Below are 21778 nucleotides of genomic sequence, written 5' to 3'. Positions count from 1 at the left end.
GCCAAGGCAAAGTTGAGGGGCCTTAAGCTACAGTATTCCCTGCTGTATCCGGCGCGCTTGAGAGTGATCTTCCAGTCACGGACGCTGTTCTTTGATACGCCGGAAGACTTGTTCAAGTGGACCGATGAAACGGTACAGGTCAGATCGAATCCGCAACCAGGGCTCAATCCGGGCTCCCCTGGGGGCTCGCCTCGGCCACAGCGAGACCGACCGTCTAGACATGGCCGACCCAGACGTTCCAAATCACGCAAGCGAGCGGCCTCGGCCGATGGCACCCAGCACACTGCTAGAACCGAGGACTCCGAACAATCTAGCACGGATCATTGAAGCCTTCGGGGCCTCGGCTCCGTGCTCTGTTACTACGACTGCGAGTCCCAGATAGACGCACCTGGTCGCCTGAGTCCTGCTAAATTGATGGCTGTATCGCGGCCCTGTGACAGTACTACTACTGTCTACTGAGAATGGATGAGACTGTGGGGGGGGGGGGTTTCGGGGACTGCGTAATGGTGGCTGCCACTCTCCCGTTGTGAGAGGGACACCGAGGGGAGGGAGGGGAGTTCGCTGTTTCTTACTGGGTTGTTGGGATCCATTGGTATGAGTGGGCCTGAGCCCGCTGTTTCGGTCTCGGGACTGCTCATACCGCGACAGATACTTCATGGTTCTTTGAGGTATAGGGTGGGGGGTGGCGGGGGTCGGGCGGTCAGGGTTGTGGCTGCTGAGTTGGGGTTTGGGATTGTTGGGGACTGTGGGGCAGGGGGGTGGGTGATGTTCTTTGGGGTAGATGGTACAGTGCATGTGTGTGTTGCTATAATGACTCCGGTGGCGCGTGGTGGGTGGCGCTGGAGCGGAGGGCTTATGTGGTGGACTCCGAAAGACTATGGCTGATTCGATTCATCGGACTACTGAGGACTCTATGCGAGTGGTCACGTGGAATGTCAGGGGGTTGCTGGACAAAATCAAGCGTGGGGCAGTTTTGCGATGGGGTAAGAGGGCGGCGGCAGATGTGTTATTACTTCAGGAAACTCATATGATGGGCACGAAGGCACTGGGCCTGCAGAGGTTTGGCTACCAACAAGTTTTCCATGCCGGGTTTACTAGGGGATCCAGGGGAGTGGCCATATTGATTCACCGTAGGATATCATATACTCATGAGAAACAATGGATAGATCCACAGGGTCGCTACTTGTTTGTGAAAGGCAAGGTGGGCGCAGAACCTATAGTGTTTGGGTGTGTGTACGCCCCCCCTCCCCTGCAGTGGGCCCTGGCTGAGAGGCTGTTCTCTGTGTGGGACGATATATCTGGGCCGATGGCAGTAATTGGGGGAGACTGGAATGACGTAATGGATGTGTGCATGGATCGCCGGAGGCGCCTGGAAATGGCTGAATCTCCTTCCCCCTCCCCTCCGCCCACTAGACTGCATGCAATGAGTGAGGGGCTGGGCTGGGTGGATGCTTGGCGACATATGCATCCTGCGACCCGTGAATATACATACATGTCGGCGGTACATGGATCATTTTCGCGCATAGACTGTGTGTTTTTACACCGGGAATGCCTGAGTAGGGTGCTGAACGCGGCCATTTTGCCGAGGGGCCTCTCCGACCATTCCCCAGTCTCAGTTAACATAGACCTCATGCGGACACGGCAGCCATTCCGGTGGAGGATGTCCTCGTGGCATCTACTACAGCCAGCCTATACTAAACACTTGCGAGAAACCATAGACCACTACTGGCGGGAGAACCTGATAGAGGGGGCGGACGTGGAAGTGGTATGGGAAGCGATGAAGCCTACCGTGCGTGGTGTAGATATCGCGTGGTGCTCGGGGGCCCGTAGGCGGCGCCGAGAACAAACTGCAGTGGCGGCTGAGCGGGTGGAGGCCCTAGAACGGGAAAGCCGCGAGGGTGGAGATGAGATCGGGCTCAGGCTGCTTTTACAAGCACAACAATCGTATGCGTCCCTCTTGATGGATGAAGCCAGACAGGCGTGGCTGGCCACCAGAAGTAGGGTGTATCAGTGGGGGGACAAGTCGTGCTCCATGCTCCACCGCTTGTGCCAACACAACTTTCAACCCCTTGTGCTGCCGGGCATCATGGACGGTAACGGAGAGGTCCTGACTGACCCTAGCGAGTTGGCAGCAAGCTTCGCCTCATACTTTGAAGCCCAATACGCCTCTTGTGACCGATTGCCTGAGGGTGCCTTAGACCAGTTTTTCGCGGGCTTACCACCCGTACAAGTATCGGACGAGACCAAGGAGCTCCTAGATGCACCCCTCACAGCGGAGGAGCTGGGAGACGCTCTGGGGCAGCTTAATGCGGGTAAGGCTCCTGGACCTAATGGCTACCCGTGTGAATTTTTCAAAAAATTCCACGTACAGCTAGGGCCACACTATCGCCGAGTTCTTGAGGTTGCGAGGACGCGGGGCACGTTGCCTCCCGATTGGCGCCATGCCGAAATAGTGGTATTTCAGAAGCCTGGTAGGCCCCCGGGCAGCCATGACTCGTACAGACCTATCTCCCTCATCAACATAGAGGCAAAAATTTTGGCCAAGGCCCTGGCGAACCGCCTGGCTCCGTATATTACAGATCTGGTTCACTCTGATCAGGCGGGCTTCATGCCCCACCGGGCAACGCGACACAATATTAGACGGGCACAGGCGGCACTAGGCGCTGTTGGAGCCGTGGGGGACCAGGCGGCACTGCTGTTGGCCGATATCAACAAGGCTTTTGATTCGGTCAGCTGGTCATACCTGTTTACGTTACTATCGTGGCTCAACCTGGGCCCGGTTTTTCGCTCTTATATCGAACTGCTCTATACGGACATCACGGCGTCGGTGCGAGTCGCCGGGGCGGTGTCAGAGAGGTTCCGCGTTGGCCGAGGGACAAGACAGGGGTGCCCTCTTTCCCCATATCTTTTTGCCTTAGCAATGGAACCCCTAGCGGCCAGAGTTCGTAGAGACGCGTTGATACGGGGCTTTGAGTGGAATACCACACTGTCGGATAAAATTGCATTATACGCGGACGATGTCCTCTTCTTCCTCACCGATCTACAGCACTCCGGCCCACGTGTCCTGGAGGTCATGCAACTCTTCGGAGAGGTATCGGGTCTATACCTCAACGTCCGTAAATCTACCCTATGGGTAATACAGGGAGATATGGTGACGGATCCCTGGGCTTCGGAACTGCAGGTGGCTACTGCTGGCCTGAAATACCTTGGGGTATTCCTTTCGAACTCAGTGGACGCGGCCTGGGAACATAACCTCTTGCCCGTATGGGAGCGGGTCCAGGCGGATATTAAAACTTGGTCCAGAATGCCTCTTTCCATTTTTGGCAGGTCGGCTATCTTTAAGATGGTTGCACTGCCGCGCCTACTCTACCAACTACAGAACCATCCGTATCCTATTCCGCCCCAGTGGTTCCGGCGGGTTGACTCAGTACTGGGCCGCTTCCTTTGGGCTGGCGGTGCCGCCAGGGTGGCGCTGCGCACATGCTTCCTGTCCACGTACTGTGGGGGCCTGGCCACCTCGGATATACGGTCATACTACCAGGCCGCTCATCTTCTTGTTCTAAATGAATGGTGGTATGGTGACGGTGGAGATCCGGCGTACGCTCTAGAACGTGCGTTGATGGGGGATAACTCGCTCCACACCATCCTATACTCGCCCCGGCTACGTCGGCCATTGCCGAGAGTCACTCAACTTGTATTTGGGATATGGCGGCAGGCCCTGCGTCGCATGGGTTGGTGGGGTAGACTGACCGCGGAAACGCCGTTGTGGCGTAACGGTTTGCTACCAGAACTTTCTAAGTTATCAGGCTTCGATGGATGGGACTCGATAGGAATATCGCAGCTCGGTCACGTGATGTCCGGGACGACTCTCAAGTCCTTCCAGGCTCTTAGTGCTGAATTTGGTATGCCCCAATCTCAATTTTATCGCTATTTACAACTTCGACATGCATTGACGCCCAGTATAACTAATCTTGACTCGCTCCCAGAGTTCAGCCCGATTGAGGCGAAGGTGTTCATGGGCGACCTTGGAGACAAAAAAGTATCGCGCATTTACCAGACCATGGTTGTACATTGCTCTTCCACTCTTCTTCGGCTGAAGGCGCACTGGGAGGCCGATGTGGGGCTGCTGGATGAAGATGACTGGCGGGAGGCGTTAGAATCCCCGAGGGGGGCAGCTATAGCAATGCGGTTTCGCCTCATACAGTTCAAGATTTTGCATAGGGCTTACTATACTCGAGAGCGTCTGTGGCGGGCAGGTCTGATTGAGTCCCCGGAATGTTTGAGATGTGGGGCGGAAGTGGGTACGTTGCTCCACACGGTGTGGTCGTGTTCAAAACTAGCTGGTTTTTGGAGGGGTGTATGGGGCTGTCTGTCGGAGGTGTTGAGCTGGACCCTTCCCCGTACCCACCGCCTGGGCTTGCTGCACATCCTGGAGGGGGTTGGTGGTAATGCCTATAAGCGTCACCTGCTCCTCCTGGGACTGATGGTAGACATGGCCCGAGCGTGGAAGGAGGTGAGGCCCCCCCCCCTGGCTGCGTGGAAGGCAGGCTTAGATTTTTGTATGGGTCTGGAGAGGCCAATCTTTGAGGCGCGGGGTTGCCCTCGCAAACATTTCAAGATATGGAAGCGGTGGGCAGATTACAGAGGTTTGACACTGGATCCCCCGGAGGACCCGGAGGAAGACCTATAGCCCAGTCTGCTCCGGAGAAGTCCACTCCCACACTCACACTTGCTGCGCAAAGAAATACGGTACATGTGGCTCCCACACACATGCATAGGGTTAGGGAGGGTTGAGGGAGGGTTCGGGGAGTTGGGTGGGTAAATTCTGAAATGAGGAAGATGGGGTTGGGGTTTTCTGTACCAATGGTTCCGCTGATTCATTGCTTCAATGCTCAGATTTATTTTGCAAATGTAACTACAATGCCTGGTGGTATCGTCCTGATTGTGGGATGCCACTTTCATCCATATGCTCATCTTTATCAATAAAATTGTTGTGAAAAAAAAAACACGTTTTGGGACCCCCCTTTTTTCTCGGCCCCCCCTTGACGAACCCCCCCCAAATTTCCAGGGGCTGCTCAGAAACAAAATGTTCCATTTTCCAGAAAATTTCAGCCAATTCCGTCCACAAACGCCAAAGTTATTAGACATAGAATTTTCAAAAATCCCATAGGGAAAAAATCCTAACTATATATACCTACTGGCGACCGCCAGTAGGTAATATATATATATATATATATATATATAGACACATAATAACCTATAAGTCACTCCTATGGCAGGCCTTGACAATCCTGGAGGCAGAGTGCTTGGTTTTGTGTGAGAGGGTGCCCTAGCATGAGCTGAGCCCCTCTGCAGCTTTCGGAACCATCTCCTTATAGCTGTTCTATGATATAGCCATACCATATACTCTTAAGTGCATTATAATCCTAGCGGTTAATGCTAACTTTGGTTTGGCTTTATTAAAACATGTTGTGTAAGGTGTCAAACACTTTGGAATACTACCTCCCCCCACCAGTTCTGACGGCGGGGGTAGCATTCCACCCTTCTAGAGGGAGAAGACATGTAGTTACTGGTAAACCCGGTTAAAGTTAAAAAGAGCCCCAGCGTCACAAACTGGATGCTGCTGCCACAGACATGAGTCTGCCCTCCTGCTGCTGGGTGAAACTCTGGCAGGGAAGACCTGGACAATAGGTTTCCTGTGCAGGGAGGTGTTGGCACCTCCCCAGACAGGATTTAGTGGATTGGGGCAGGGTGGGTTGCATTGAGTGAATGCTTTTCAGTCACTGCCTGGGGCACACAAGGTGCTCCATGCATTTCCCAGTTCAAACTGGTTGCTGGGGCACTCAGACCCAGCTCTGGAGCGAAACTGGACAAAGGGGAAGGGGTGTAACCACCCCCTTACCCAGGTACACCCATAGGAGGGACCTCAGAGTTAGACCAACCTCTAAACTTAGTATAAGTATAGGATCCCAGTACCTAGGACTTTAGATTTCCCTGGACGAAACTCTGCAACATATATCTTGGACCTTTGACATTCCATATCGACTGGAAGATGGAAGAAATTTCCCTTGTGGTCAAGGAGTGACCACCCTCTTCAAACAGGCACCAACTGCATCTTTGCCGGTCTACATTTAGAGGCTCCCGCCAGATCCCAAAGAATCTGCAGCACAGGAGACAGACTTCCAGACATCTCTGAAGCTGACACGAGTTTCCAGCAAACCTGAGACCCGTAGCTGACACGAGAGACGTGGGACCGGAACTCCTGGACATCCTGCATTTTGCAAGCTGCACCTACTTCCAGAGGTATCCTGAAGTTGTGCATTGAGGTGTGTGAAGCCCCAGACCCGAGCACCTTTTGTTCCGAAGCTCAGAGGCTCACACTCCACGAGTGTCCCGAGGGCCCGCTTTGTGCATTTCAGCTTGACATGACTTTACGGTTCCTAGTCCGTTAGATAGTGAGCCCCCATGAAGACTAATCTTTGATTTGTTTGCTTTCCTGGTTGTTCCAGGCTTGCTCCAACTTTCCTGCAAAGGAGAAGTTCCTCAGATCTTGATGGTCTGCACTGAAGCCAATCTTGACATCATGCGTGGATTGCATTTGCCAAGGCTTGTTGTATCGAATCCGAATTCTGACACCGCAGTTATCAACATTAATTATAGAAAGATTTGGACAATATATCATTTTAATGATACAACGTTGTAGAGAAAATTTAAGAAAATAGGAAACTTTAATTAAAATTTTGTAGCAAGTCAACTATCAATATCAGGAAGAACTTTCGTAGCAGTAGCAATTAGTTTCCATGATGGACCTTCTGCGACATCTGGACACCACACGGTCTATTTAAAGTACAATAAAGGATGGACATATTGTATTGATGCCCATTTGTTTTCCAAATATTGTTTGCCTAACAAATTACCAAATTCGTATCTAATATTCTTAACGCCGAAGTTCTGAGAACATAATTCTGCCTATTGGGAATATGTCAATATGAATTAATGACATTATTTTGGATCATTTCAATATATAGGATAAGTGTGGGCGTAAAATCCGTTTCGTTTGCGCAATTTGTTGATTTTTGGCAATTTCGCGGTCCGCGAATACCACGAATCCCTCGAATTTACCCAAAAATCCGTAAATTCGAAGCTTGCAGATTTTTTTGCTTGGTCGCGCTTGAAAAATACAATATCGCCCGCGCGGCGTTGAGTTACCGTGATTCTGAGTCCGGCGAGTTGTTTTACTCCCGGTTTGCGTGTGCTGCGCCATTTTGGATTTTGCTGCGTTATCGCGCGAGAGTTTTTCGACCGCAATTACATCATCGCGGTCCGCCATCTTGCACAACGAGAGTTTGACAACGCGAGTACGTCATAAGGGCCGGCGATCACGCATCGTGGGAGTAAAAAATGCCGAACATGTAGATGCGGCGCGCAGCTGACTTCCGGCGGGAGATTTGAACAGCTCGCTTTCCCGAACTTGCAAAAATTGCAATTCTGCACAAGAAAGCCACCGCAGGCAGCATTAACCTTCTGAAAATCATGATTTTGATCAGAATAACTCCTCAGATTGACATTTGGCTGCACTTTTTTGTGCAAGGAGTCCATTTTTTGGGGGGGGGAATGGGGGAAGGAAGTGCCCCAGAGTCTCCAACTTCCTATTCCTGTCCAGCAGGCTCCTTCCAGTGCTTTGTCCATGTCCTGATCACTTTTCATTTGGATATGGAGCTGGAAGGATTACTTTTTTGTGGCTGCTGCTGGATATTTGTATTTGAGGACTTTTTGTTTGGATCACTTTTGGATTACTTTTGGATTTGAGATTGTACAAGTAAATTGGTGTTGTTTGCTTGGGGCATTGCAGTTGCTGCAACTACAATTGTTAAACTTTTTCACAACTTAAAAAAAATATATTGTGGTTAGCCACAGTATGCAGTAGGCCTAGGGTTAGTCATGGGTGCATGATACAACTGTTTCTGTGAGTTTTGTTGAACTTAAATATCATTTATGTCATGGGATTGAATAGCTCACTGTTATATATGGATTTTTTTTTAATTTTGGGGTGCGTGTAAAGCCACACTAGCTAGTAGGCCCGGGGTAGTCAGTGGTGCATGGAGCAAGTCTTTCTGTGGGTTGTCTTGAATTTAAACATCATTGTGGGTATGGATGGCATTGGATTGTGGTAATTTTGTGTGTTTTTCGACTTTTTGGGGTGTTGTTGTGGCCTGGCCATGTGGGTGGGGGCCATTTTGAGGCCTGGTCCAGGCAGGGCCTGGCCATGTGGCTGGGAGGCAAGGGGCCATTTTGAAGCCAGACAGTGTGCTCAGGCCTGCACCCAGTTTGCCTTGCTTTCTTCAATTAGGCCCAGGGGTAGTGAGTGGTGCATGGACCTAGTCTTTCTGTGGGGGGTCTTGAATTTAAACATAATTGAGGGCATGGATGGCATTGGTTTGTGGTGATTTGTGTGTGTTTTTCGACTTTTTGGGATGTTGTTGGGGCCTGGCCATGTGGGTGGGGGCCATTTTGAGGCCTGGTCCAGGCAGGGCCTGGCCATGTAGCTGAGGGTCAAGGGCCCATTTTGTAGCCAGGCAGTGTGCTCAGGCCTGCACCCAATTTGCCTTGCTTTCTTCCCTTAGGCCCAGGGGTAGTGAGTGGTGCATGGACCAAGACTTTCTGTGTGGTGTCTTGAATTTAAACATCATTGAGGGTATGGATGGCATTTGATTGTGGTAATTTTTGTGTGTTTTTCGACTTTTTGGGGTGGTGTTGGGGCCTGGCCATGTGGGTGGGGGCCGTTTTTAGGCCAGGTCCAGGCAGGGCTTGGCCATGTAGCTGGGGGTCAAGGGCCCATTTTGAAGCCAGGCAGTGTGCTCAGGCCTGCAGCCAGTTTGCCTTGCTTTCTTCCATTAGGCCCAGGAGTAGTAGTGAATGGTGCATGGACCAAGTCTTTCTGTGGGGTGTCTTGAGTTTAAACATCATTGAGGGCATGGATGGCATTGGATTGTGGTGATTTTTGTGTGTTTTTTGACTTTTTGGGGTGGTGTTGGGGCCTGGCCATGTGGGTGTGGGCCATTTTGAGGCCTGGTCCAGGCAGGGCCTGACCATGTAGCTGGGGGTCAAGAGCCCATTTTGAAGCCAGGCAGTGTGCTAAGGCCTGCACCCAGTTTGCCTTGCTTTCTTCCATTAGGTCCAGGGGTAGTAAGTGGTGCATGGACCAAGTCTTGCTGTGGGGTGTCTTGAATTTAAACATAATTGAGGGCATGGATGGCATTGGTTTGTGGTGATTTTTGTGTGTTTTTCGACTTTTTGGGATGTTGTTGGGGCCTGGCCATGTGGGTGGGGGCCATTTTGAGGCCTGGTCCAGGCAGGGCCTGGCCATGTAGCTGAGGGTCAAGGGCCCATTTTGTAGCCAGGCAGTGTGCTCAGGCCTGCACGCAATTTGCCATGCTTTCTTCCATTAGGCCCAGGGGTAGTGAGTGGTGCATGGACCAAGTCTTTCTGTGTGGTGTCTTGAATTTAAACATCATTGAGGGCATGGATGGCATTGGATTGTGGTGATTTCTGTGTGTTTTTTTGACTTTTTGGGGTGTTGTTCGGGCCTGGCCATATGGGTGGGGGCCATTTTGAGTCGTGGTCCAGGCAGGGCCTGGCCATGTGGCTGGGGTCAAGGGGCCCTTTTGAAGCCAGGCAGTGTGCTCAGGCCTGCACCCAGTTTGCCTTGCTTTCATCCATTAGGCCCAGGGGTACTCAGTGGTGCATGGACCAAGTCTTTCTGTGAGGTGTCTTGAATTTAAAGATCATTGAGGGCATGGATGGCATTGGATTGTGGTGATTTTTTTGTGTTTTTCAACTTTTAGGGGTGGTGTTAGGGGCTGGCCATGTGGGTGGGGCCATTTTGAGGCCTGGTCCAGGCAGGGCCTGGCCATGTAGCTGGGGGTCAAGGGACCATTTTGAAGCCAGGCAGTGTGCTCAGGCCTGCACCCAGTTTGCCTTGCTTTCTTCCATTAGGCCCAGGGGTAGTGAGTGGTACAAGGAGCAAGTCTTTCTGTGGGGTGTCTTGAATTTAAACATCATTGAGGGCATGGATGGCATTGGATTGTGGGGATTTATGTGTGTTTTTTGACTTTTTGGGGTGTTTAACTGATGTTCCTCTGGCTTCCATTGCTTTTAGATGCACAAGAGAACTACCAGTGCCAGGAAGAGGTCCTGCAGCGGTGTGTGCAGCACAATGTCACGTGACCACGCGTGTGGCCACAGACAAGACAACTCTGCAACTCGTGCAACTGCGGCCTGCTGTTCTGACATCTGAAGAAGATGGGCCCAAAGAAAGGTGGCCATAGCGCCTCAGCGAAAAAAGTTGCCAGTGCCACTGCCAGTAAGAAGGAGCAGAAGAAGCAAGTGGCACCACCTACCGAGGAGGCTGGTGGGCCCACCGACACGTTTTTTGGGAGAAAAAAAACTACGCCTGCAGCAGCAGCGGTGTCCGTCGGGGACCAAGCCGGAAGCAGCACCTCGGCTTCATTGGGCTCAGTGCCACCACGCCAAGTTAGCTCCAAGACCATGAGTGCTGCTGAGGCAGCCACTTTAGTTTCTCAATCACCATCGGCCAGTGATGTTGGCTCATCACAAGAAAGTACCATCCAATCAACGCCGGGTGTAACTCAGCTGACGAGTGTTCAACAACCACAGGTGCAACGACAACCACAGGTGCAACTAGTACAAGTGCAAGTACATGGGCAAGGAGAGGCGCAAGGAGAGGCGCAAGTAGAGGCGCAAGGAGAGGCTCAAGTAGAGGCGCAAGGAGAGGCGCGTGGAGAGGTGCATGGAGAGGTGCAACTAGAGGATCATGGAGCTGCACAACTGCCTACAACGCTTGTTCCTCCAGAAGTAGGGGCACGTCAGGAAATTGATATTCAAGCGGAGGTATCATCCGAGGAAGCCACTCTCCCTGATGATGATCCATTGTCTTCCAGATCCCCAGCAAGAAAAAGGTCAAGGAGGGCTACTACTTCTACTACAAGTTCTTCTTCAAGCCCTCTTCATTCCGATGACCTTGATCTTGATTGGAACCCACCAATGCAGTCTGAGAGTGAGGCACGCCATGAGCCGACAAAGGTAGCTAAGCCTAAAAGGAAGGTTCCCGCAACGCTTCCACTTATGGATGGTGACAACGAACAAGAAGTGGTGTCTTCTGCTGCTGATCAACAGTCTGACGACGACCCAGTCATCACAGTCTTCACTCCAGCCCCAGCGGGCATGCAGCAGACAGACATTTTCACCCTATCCCGAATGGCTTCTGAGCGGGATGTGGGCAGCATGGCACTGGTACCACCACCAATGCAGTTAACTACAACACCAACATGACCTACAGCTTCCATATTTTTTAATCAGAAGGGCCGGCAGGGACCTCCATCCAGCTCGACCTCCATTACCTCAAGTAGTGGTGCTGTAAGTGAACAACAGAAACGAATTCAGCCACGCCCATCCTCCACTTCATCTGGCATTGAAACTCAAAGTAGCACCTCCACCACCATCAGACATCTCCAGTCCCCAGTTTGGGACTTCTTTACTGTTAGCAAAAAGGCGGAAAATATGGTCGTTTGTTTGATTTGTAAAATATTAGTTAGTCAGGGTAAGCTTGGCACCAACTGGGGGGCGCTAGAGGGCGCCGAGCAAGATGGCCGCACCTGTGTGAGGCTCCGCCCAGACCAGCTAATATTTGCTTATTTATCCTGTTAACCCTACCTCTTGCGCCCCGTAATTGAGTGGTGCCACCTCCGCTGACATCGGGGAATCACTGGTGCTGTTTTCAGCTGAGCAGCCGCTGCGGTGGGCGTCTCCCGGACCGATCGGCCCTTCACCGGGCTTCTGCCGGCGGAACCTCGGCCCGAGCGGAGGAATCAACACGCTGTGGTCCGGGCTACGGCTCCCCCTACTCCCGGCGCGGAGTGCCTGAGGGACGCTTGGCTCGGTGCATGAGGTGGCGCTGTCGGGTGTGGAAGCCTCTGGGAGGAACAGGAACGACGGCGGGCCGGTCCCGGCCCTGCCGGTTGCGGTGAGTGGGGCGGGGCGCCATGCAAGCCCGGGGCTGCGGAGGTGGTGCCGGGCCGCGCTGGGCCGCGCTGCGTGAGCCGTAGCTGGTGGGGGTGCGAGGAGGCGGCCTGCTGGGAGGTGGAAAGGCCCGGGCGGCATAGCCGAATTGCGCTGAATAGAGGCAGACTGCTTGCTGCACGGCGAGGACAAGCTGGACGCTGCTGTGAAGAGGAAGGAACATTCTGCGCCCGCCATTTTGTGACCTCCTGGCAGTACCGGTGGCGGGGACAGGGGCCCCACCGGGAGAACATTGATTACGGTGCAAGCGTCACTGGGTAGACCGAGAGCAGTCTAAGGCCCTGGGGCTATAGCGGATAAGTTGGCTGTGGGCGCTGCTGTGCTGCCATAAGCTGCGAGAGCTGGGAGATTGACAGCGGGACACTTTGGCGCGCTTTCGCTTGCCGGGGATAGCGGTAGAGGCGTGGGCCTTCTCCCTGGTGTGGACCGGTTGCCTTCTACTCTGTCTTGACCTGGGGCAACGCACAGACTACACCCCGGGCCTGAGTCGCACAGATCGCCACCATGGGCAGGCCGGAGAGGAACCAGCCGAAGATCACATTTGAGGCCAAAAAGACGGCGCACATGTCTTCCCAGGAGCCGCCTAACAACGAACAGGGGGGGGCGGCGGGGGGCACTCCGAATTTGGAATCCACGCTGATAGCTATGCAAAAGACTCTCCAGTCAATCGAGGGCACTATGGAGTCTGTCAATCACCGCCTGGATCAAATGGCGACGCAATTTGACCGTCAAAATGAACGAATGGGGGAGGTGGAGCAGAGGGTGTCCGCTACCGAAGATGGCCTTGCGACGGTCTCCACTAAGGTCTTCCATATGGAGAGGGTTCTGGCGGTCATACAGGCAAAGAATGAGGAGTTGGAAGGGAGGTCCAGAAGGAGCAATGTCCGCGTCACGGGCCTGCCAGAATCCACGAATGTTGGTCGCATGGAGGACTATATGGAACGTATGCTTATAGACATCTTTGGAGCGGACCAATTGTCTAGCGTCTTCATAGTGGAACGTGCTCATCGCTCCCTGGCAAAACGACCGCCACCCGGGGCGCCGCCGCGTCCGATAATAGCCAAGATTTTGAACTATAGGGACCGGGACACCATTCTGCGCCTTGCAAGGGAGAAAGGAACCATTGAATATCAGGGTAGCAAGCTTCAGTTTTATCCGGACTTTACCGTGGCGGTGCAGACAGCACGCAAGGAATTTGCCACAGTGAAACAGGTTTTGCGCGTTGAAGAAGTTCCTTATGCCATGCTTTATCCTGCTCGCCTCCGGATAGGGCCGCCGTCGGATAACAAGATCTTCTCCTCTCCTAAGGCGGCTATGGACTACGCCAAACAACAGAAGAAACGCAAAAGGGCACCTAAAGGGCTTCAGGAAGACGAGGACGGACAGCAGGATGAAGTAGCCTAAATCTCTGTGAGCATTACACTGCGGGGGGTGCACGGTTGAGCAGTGCTGCATTGTGCCTCTTTTGGATTTGTGCCGAGGGCGGTTGTGCTCGCTCCCGCAGACCTCGAGTGTTGGGCTTGTCTCGATCAGACCCCGCGACTAATGCTGAGGGACGGAAGGACTGATCTGTGTCCCAGTTGCCTAGTCATACCATTTGAACTGCTGTATTGATCATGTGTAATGTCGGGGCTGTGTGGGGACTGGCGCGATGCTGGGGTTGTGGGGGGGCATGAGAGCCTATTGTGTGGATAGCTTTGGCGCGGTGCACCTCTGTTGTCATCTTTGCTGCTACGTGACGGTCTTAATGGGTGTCATGTAACTCTGCGCTGATGCTTGGCTGATGCTTTGCCTGTCTCGGAATCTTGGAAGATGGGGGTGACAAGGGAGGGGTTTTTGATCATTGAGAATGGTCTTGCTCTCGTCAGTTTATTGGCGGGAGTTGTGCGCCGCTGCGCCCCTGGATATGGGAGATCCCCACACACAGTTGATTGCATGGTTGGGGGTTGCAATGGGGGGGGTAAGGGATGGCTTTGGCAAATTGGGGCTGCTGAAGTGGGTGGGGGGTTGGGGGAAGGGTTCCTGGAGTTTGTTGGGGACATGTTCCGTATCCTGGTCGGTGGTTGGGGTTCTGAATTACCTGTGGACTGTATTGATCCTTGTTGGCATTTGCTTGAGGTACCTTGCAGGAGTGCTAGTGACCACGCTGGGTCGCTGGGTGGCGATAGTTGGGGTGCTGGGTGGGTGCTGGAGGGGGCCTATTGGTTGCTGGGCTGCTTGAATGATGGCGATATGGATCGGGGGGTAAACTCACATGTGTCACATGGAATGTGCGGGGACTCAATCGGCCGCAAAAGACACGGCAGATGCTTGCCTTTCTAAATAGGCATGGTGCTCAGGTTGTTTTTCTTCAGGAGACTCATCTCCGGGGGAGGGCGGCTGAAATAGTGGGTAAGCACTGGGCGGGGGTCCGACTAGCCACGTCCTTTTCCTCATATGCCCGGGGAGTGATGATTCTGGTGAAAAAAAATGTCCCGTTTGAAATACACCATGAGGAAGTTGACCGGGAGGGTAGATATATTCTTGTGCAGGGTAAATTGTGTGGTATGCTGGTCACCCTTCTTAATGTGTATGGTCCTAATGTCGATGACCCTGAATTTTATGTGACCCTTTGGAACAAACTTTATATGCTTCCCCCATCGGCTGTCATCTGTGGTGGTGACTTGAATGTCACGCTGGATACTGAATTGGACAAAAAGCAGGACAGGCCGTGTGTGCGTAAGAAGGCGGCTGATGCGGTGTGCGAGGGTATGCATGGCCTACAACTGTTGGATGCCTGGAGAATGAAGTACCCGAACAGGCGAGAGGGAACATGTTACTCATCTGCGCATGATACGTGGTCGAGATTAGACTACTGGCTGGTAACACGTGATGTGCATGGATGGGTGACGGGTGTTGAACACCTTCCTCGCACTATCTCTGATCATGCGCCTGTGAAGCTGGTGATGCAACTGCCTACGCTTGCACCTGCTCCTTTCACGTGGCGCTTCTCCCCTGGGGTGTTGTCTGATCAAGTACTGCGTGAGAGACTACGTCAGATTATTGAGGAGTTCTTTGTGCACAATGTGGGGTCTGTAGACAATATGAGTACTGTATGGGAGGCCTTCAAGGTGACGGTGAGGGGGTCATGTATTGGCCTGAGATCCGGCGTGCTGACGTCTCTACGAGATTCTATGGCCAGACTGGAAAAAGAGTTGGTGGCTCTGGAGCGGCGCCTGGAGCTCAGTGCGGAGGCCGTATTATTAGCGGAGGTCAGGTCTAAAGTCACTGCATACAATGAACTGGCGGAGCAGGAGGTGAAATTTCTGTCCAAGCACTCCACGGCTAGATACTATGGGGAAGGTGGCAGACCGGGGAAGGGCCTAGCGGACAGGATCAAAGAACCCTGGGCGCGGCACTGTTCGGTGCAGGAGATTGACGATCAGGGGGAGGTGGTGACTAGCTCAGAGGGCGTTCTAAATTGCTTTGCGAAACACTACGCACAACGTTATGAGCACAGGGACACGGCAGACGAGGAGGAAGTGAATAGGTATTTTGAGGACATAGCTCTGGTGTGGCTGTCCAGAGGACAGCAGGAATTTCTGATGCATCCTGTCACTGAGGCTGAGTTTAGGGAGGCGATTGCTGCTCTCCCGAACGGGAAGGCGCCGGGCACGGATGGCTTGTCCTCCGAATTCTATAAAGAATATGCAGATTTGCTGATCCCACAGCTAGCGATGGTCTTGGAGGAAGCGAAGGAATGTGGCCGGCTTCCGGCGACTATGCGAGAGGCGCTGCTGGTGGCGTTGCCTAAACCAGGGAAGCCCCTGAATAAATGTGACTCGTATCGCCCCCTATCGCTCATGAACACCGACGTGAAAATCATTGCCAAAGTCTTAGCCACAAGATTGCGATTGATTCTCCCTGTCATGGTATTGCCGGATCATTCGGGGTTTGTCCCTCTCAGGTCGACTACGCATAATCTGAGGGCGCTGTTCGCTGTGCTCCATCTCCTTAAACCGGAGTTGGCTGCGGTGGCGGTCATGCTTGACGCCGCCAAGGCCTTCGATTCGGTGGCCTGGAAGTATATGTTGGCAGTTCTGCACCGGATGGGGGTACCATTCTTCTTCACTTCGCTAGTTGCACTCTTATATACTGAGCCCACGGCAAGAGTGAGGGTTAATGGTCATGTTTCCTCCTCGTTTCTGATACAGCGGGGGACGAGGCAGGGCTGCCCGCTCTCGCCCTTACTTTTTGCTATCATGATGGAACCGCTGGCCTGTATTCTGCGGCAGAAATATGCGGAGGTGGCGTTGAAGTTCCCTCTTAGATCTTTGGCAGTGTCAATGTATGCTGACGATATGGTTCTCTATGTTCGCGAACCTGCGCTTCACCTCGAAAACATACTCCGGGAATTCATTAAGTTTGGTCGCCATTCTGGACTGACCATTAATTGGGACAAATCAGTTGTGCTGCCTCTTACGGACGTTACGCACCAGATCCTGTTGGAATTCCCCCTGGACTGGGCGCTGAGTCGGTTCGATATTTCGGCGTCTGGGTTCACAGGGACTCCCAAGAAATTATAAGGGCTAATTATGGAGTGGCTGTCTCTAAGCTGGAAGATCAGGTGGCACGCTGGACCCGTCTCCCTCTGACTCTGGCAGATAGAGTGTCCTTAATAAAAATGGTAGTTCTGCCGAAATTTCTTTATCTCTTTGTCAATATTCCAGTCCCACTGAAGTCGCACTTCTTTGCCAGACTGCGGTCACTGCTGATAACCCTCACCTGGGCAGGTAAAAAGCCACGGGTGACATGGGAGGTGCTGACCAAACCGTACGAACTGGGGGGGTTTGCCGTGCCGGACATGAAGCTTTATTATCTCTGTGCGCAGGCACATTTTGCGATTTACTGGCTGTGTGCTCCGCCGTACACGCTGCATGTGGCACTTAAAGCTAGTGCTGTTTTACCGTACCCACTGAGGGCCAAGATTGTCAATGAACATTCGGTGTTCGAAAAGGGGGAGGTTGACACTGTAGGAATCACGGCGAAGGCCTGGGAGGAATTGGGCAGGCGGGCAGACAGGTTGCCATTGTATGCGCCGGCTATGCCGCTGCTGTATCACTCGGGCATTTCGGTGTCTAGTGATATTGGGGGGCTGCAGGTTCTGAGGGACGCTGGGCTTCAAACTATGGGGGACCTATTCCCTGGTGCATCGTTTCTTCCCCTGCAGGCTATGACGGACCGCTCCACTAACACCACTATGTCTACCTTTATATATGTCAGGCTTCGGGCTGCGGTGCATACTCTATATCCAACGTACCCGGAGGAGCCGCTGACACTTGGGGCTTTACAATTGCTATACACTGCCACGGATAGGTCTAAGTTGCTCTCTAGACTGTACCGAGCGGCGCAGGAAGATGAGGGAGGGGGCGCGGTCCAGGCTAGAGCCAGATGGGATAGAAGTCTCCCCGAACCTTTAAGTGATGATGACTGGACTGAGTGTTGTGCTTTGGTAGGGGGGTACATGATAAATGGTAATTTTCGACTTCTGCATTTTAAATACATACATCAGTGGTACTACACGCCGGTCCAACTGGCTAGGTTTGGCCTTCGCGACTCTGCCTGCTGTGTTAGATGCAGTGAGGATGACGCTGACTTTGTGCACCTGGCCTGGGGCTGTTCGCGCGTGTATGACTTCTGGAAGGTGGTGACTGAGACGCTTACTGCTATGACGTCGACTGCAGTTGCATTGGATGTGCGCCTTTGCCTCCTGGGCATTGCTTCTGGTGTGTCGGTCAAGTCTAGAAGATTTGTAGTATTGGCGCTTCAGCTGGCCAAGAGAAGAGTGGCGCTGAGTTGGGGAGGGAGGAGAGCGCCTGACGTACGACTGTGGCTGAATGACATAGCTTACTGTAGGGATCAGCTGAATTGTTACTATGTGGGGCTCCCTGAGACGGCAAGACCACGGGATATATGGACTCCATTTACGCTCTATATGCTCTCCCTAGATGATTCTGACAGCGAGAGGAGTGTGAGGGCTGCCCCATCTGAAGGAGGTGCTGAATCCGAATGAGTTATGACTGAGGAAGCGTGTGCCGGCTGTCCTGCACAATGTCTTTGAGTTACGGGAACTATTGGGGTCCGGCAAACACAACCATTGGACAGTGGGATCTACTGCTTGTACCGTTACTTACAGTTGTTTTTTGACTCACTGTATATAGGTCTTTCCATGACTGCTTGCATGGGTTACTACTCACCTATTGTCAACGGGGATGCTTACATTATGGACAATGTACCTTACAGGTTTAGACTACTCACGAGGACCAGGATTGGGGGGTGGGGGGCGGACTGGGTTTTAGGTTGTTTGGGTTTGGTTCTTCAAAATGTAAAATGAGACCGAGATTCCATCAGGGCGCTACGGCCACAGTCTTATGGTGTGCTATGTACATTTTTACTGTGACCACCTGTTGTGCCTTCACGAGTTGGGTATTCATAATTTCCGCCCTATTGCTAGTAACGTCTATTACTGGACTCATCTGTTTCGGCTGGTACACTGATTGCGGCCGGCCCTGTCAGTGGGTTGTAGGCACACTGCTGTGTAAATATAACATGTGTAATAAAGGTCTTTCAAAAAAAAAAAAAAAAAAAAAAAAGCTTGGCACCAACTATGGTACCGGAGGCCAGAGAGGTCATCTCAATAAAACACCACACTATCCAGTGGGAGGCGCACCTAAGGAACACCCGGGAAGCCAAAAGTAGAACTGATCCAAATGTATCCATTCACATTGCATCTGATGCTGACGAGGGGCTGATTGTGCAGGGGGAAGTCAAGAACCAACCGACATTTTTTCTGGACACCCAGTACCCCTGGCAGCAGCACTGCATTGGTAGCGCCCACACCCTCTACCCCGGCAACATGTATGAGGCACACTAAGAGTCTGGGAGAGACACCAATGCGAAAAAGTACATTAATGAGCCTAACTGGTTTGAAGAAGTCTGCATCCTCATCATCACGTAAAACAGTCCAGACCACCATTAGCAGAATGTTTTGGTCGGATGCGCCATTTGAACGCAACCACCCAACGGCACGTCTGTATAACGCAAAGCTAGCTAAAATGCTAGCGCTGGACCTTCTCCCTTTTTCTTTAGTGGAAGGGGTGGGTTTTCTAGAATTTGGGGCAGCAGTCTGCACGAAATTGAAGGTTCCTAAGCAGTCCTATTTTGCCAGGGTTGCTGTTCCAGCACTACATCAAGATGTGCTGGAGGTGATTGGCGCAGCTATTCTGAAGAGTACTGTTCACACTATCCACCTGACAACAGACATGTGGACCAGTTGCCAAGCCCTTGATTACATGTGCATCACTGCATACTGGGTCTCTTTTGCAGGGGTTAAAGACCAATTAAAAGCAGGTGTTGACACGGACACAGTTATTCAAGCTACTCGGAAACATGCAACAGTAGCCATGTTTGCCATGGAGAAAACTCATACTGCACCTAACTTTTTGGAGGAGTTTGATAGGAAGGTCTATGAATGGCTGCATCCAAGAAATCGCATAGTTGGTTATGTTTCCACGGATAATGGCAGTAATATAGTTAAGTGACATCATTTTGGGACCGCATTTGGCCCCAAGCCAAAGGCACTGCTTACTACTCCTCCTTTCTTCCATGTTAGTACCATATTTCACCATTTTTACGCGATGTAATCATTAATTTGTTCATACTTCGATTTTAAATACAATTTGTTCCACACACACAGAATGATGCTATTTTTCAAGGTTTCTCATATTCTTGATTGGCCCATCCAGACCTCTTCTTCAAAAATACGTACAGACGCATTTATTCATCCACAAGTAGTGTTTAATACAAAACCCAATGCATTTCGGGCCACTGGGGCCCTTCGTCAGGGGTCACTACAAATGACATAGAAAAATGCACGTTATGTCATATGACCGTTGTATATGCTTAACAACATTTAAAAAAGATCTGTTAACAATTACAACTGCCTGCGTCTAAACCCCGGCTTCGAGGGAACCTAGTGTTTAATCTGCAGTAAACAAACCCTCCATATATAGAGAGCCTCAAGCATCTACCAATCATTACCCTTTCTAGCAATGCTTTTCTAGATTGGGCATATCCCTCTACCACTAACATATCATGCGGTTATTACGTAGCTCTAAACACGCCTCTGGCCTCTTGCTGACATGACACTTAACTTCTCTGCCCTTCTTGCATTCTTAAAGTTTATACAGGAACCACTCCCTTTCATACAAACTAATCTCCTTTCCTTATACATACTACCATGTGCATAACTCTGCACCCTCGCTCTCTTTACCTCACGTACCTGCCAGAAAAATGTCCCGTCCTCATTACTCTTTGAAAGGAAATGTTTCCCAGCTGTGATTCCTCCCACAAATGTAAGCCCAACTCTCGTGTTCTAGCCCCGCCCATATTGCTAATTAAACTAATTGGCGTCCTGGTTTCCTCACTAAATCCTGGCACGCTGCGCTCTATGATTAACTACTACAACTCCCACAATGTAGTTTTTTTACTGAACATAACGTCAATGATAACCCCACTATAAAAACATTGTTGTAAATATCAACTGTCATGTAAATGTCTTATTGTGCTTATTAATATACATATCGTGCGTACTATGCAAATGACTTTTTATATTTAGTGCCACTCATAAAAAAATGCTTCATGGACGTGATCATCCGCCGTGCGTATGGAGAATGACAATTGCAAAAATTACCAAACTACTCAAGTTTCAATTTGTGCGGGTGCAAACCCAGTAGGGCAATTTATCATAAAGTACATTATTGGAATTGGGAAAGCACTCCTTTCATAGTTATACTTTATCCGATGTTCGTCCATATTTCTTCAATATTGCGTGCTCCTTGGAAATGTGCCTTGCCCCGTTGGCACTTGGAAAGTTCAATGACATCATTTTGGGACCGCATTTGGCCCCAAGCCAAAGGCACTGCTTACTACTCCTCCTTTCTTCCATGTTAGAACCATATTTCAGAAATATGGATGAACATCGGATAAAGTATGACTATGAAAGGAGTGCATTCCCAATTCCAATAATGTACTTTATGATAAAATGCCCTACTGGGTTTGCACCCGCACAAATTGAAACTTGAGTAGTTTGGTAATTTTTGCAATTGTCATTCCCCATACGCACGGCGGATCATCGCGTCCATGAAGCATGTTTTTATGAGTGGCACTAAATATAAACAAGTCATTTGCATAGTACGTGCGATATTATTATTAATAAGCACAATACGGCATTTACATGACTTAGTTGATGTTTACAACAATGTTTTTATAGTGGGGTTATCACTGACGTTATGTTCAGTAAAAAAACTGCATTGTGGGAGTTGTAGTAGTTAATCATAGAGCGCAGCTCGCCAGGATTTAGTGAGGAAACCAGGACGCCAATTAGTTTAATCAGCAATATGGGCGGGGCTAGAACACGAGAGTTGGGCTTAAATTTGTGGGAGGAATCACCGCTGGGAAACATTTCCTTTGAAATAGTAATGAGGACGTCACATTTTTCTGGCAGGTACGTGAGGTTAAGAGAGCGAGGGTGCAGAGTTATGCGGGAAACACCCAACACATCGAGGTCAAAACATCGAGGTGATATCGCACCGTGACTTTGACATCGCATGAGCGTTCACATCGCATGCTTTTAGTACGC

The 21778-nt window shown here is 51.2% G+C and overlaps 1 long non-coding RNA gene across 1 annotated transcript in view; it reads left to right on the top strand.

Moving 5' to 3' along the window:
- Positions 1 to 21614: 21614 nt before the first annotated feature.
- LOC144792368 (uncharacterized) overlaps positions 21615 to 21778 on the top strand; it is a 53414-nt gene continuing 53250 nt past the window's right edge. The window contains exon 1 of the long non-coding RNA XR_013602544.1: positions 21615 to 21643. This is a non-coding gene — a long non-coding RNA (uncharacterized LOC144792368). The remainder of the gene's footprint in view (positions 21644 to 21778) is intronic.

The sequence above is a fragment of the Lissotriton helveticus genome, chromosome 11, assembly GCF_964261635.1.
Source record: "Lissotriton helveticus chromosome 11, aLisHel1.1, whole genome shotgun sequence".
Taxonomy (NCBI): Eukaryota; Metazoa; Chordata; class Amphibia; order Caudata; family Salamandridae; genus Lissotriton; species Lissotriton helveticus.
The sequence above is the reverse complement of the archived record's forward strand: the minus strand, read 5'-3'. Positions and strand labels throughout refer to the sequence as shown.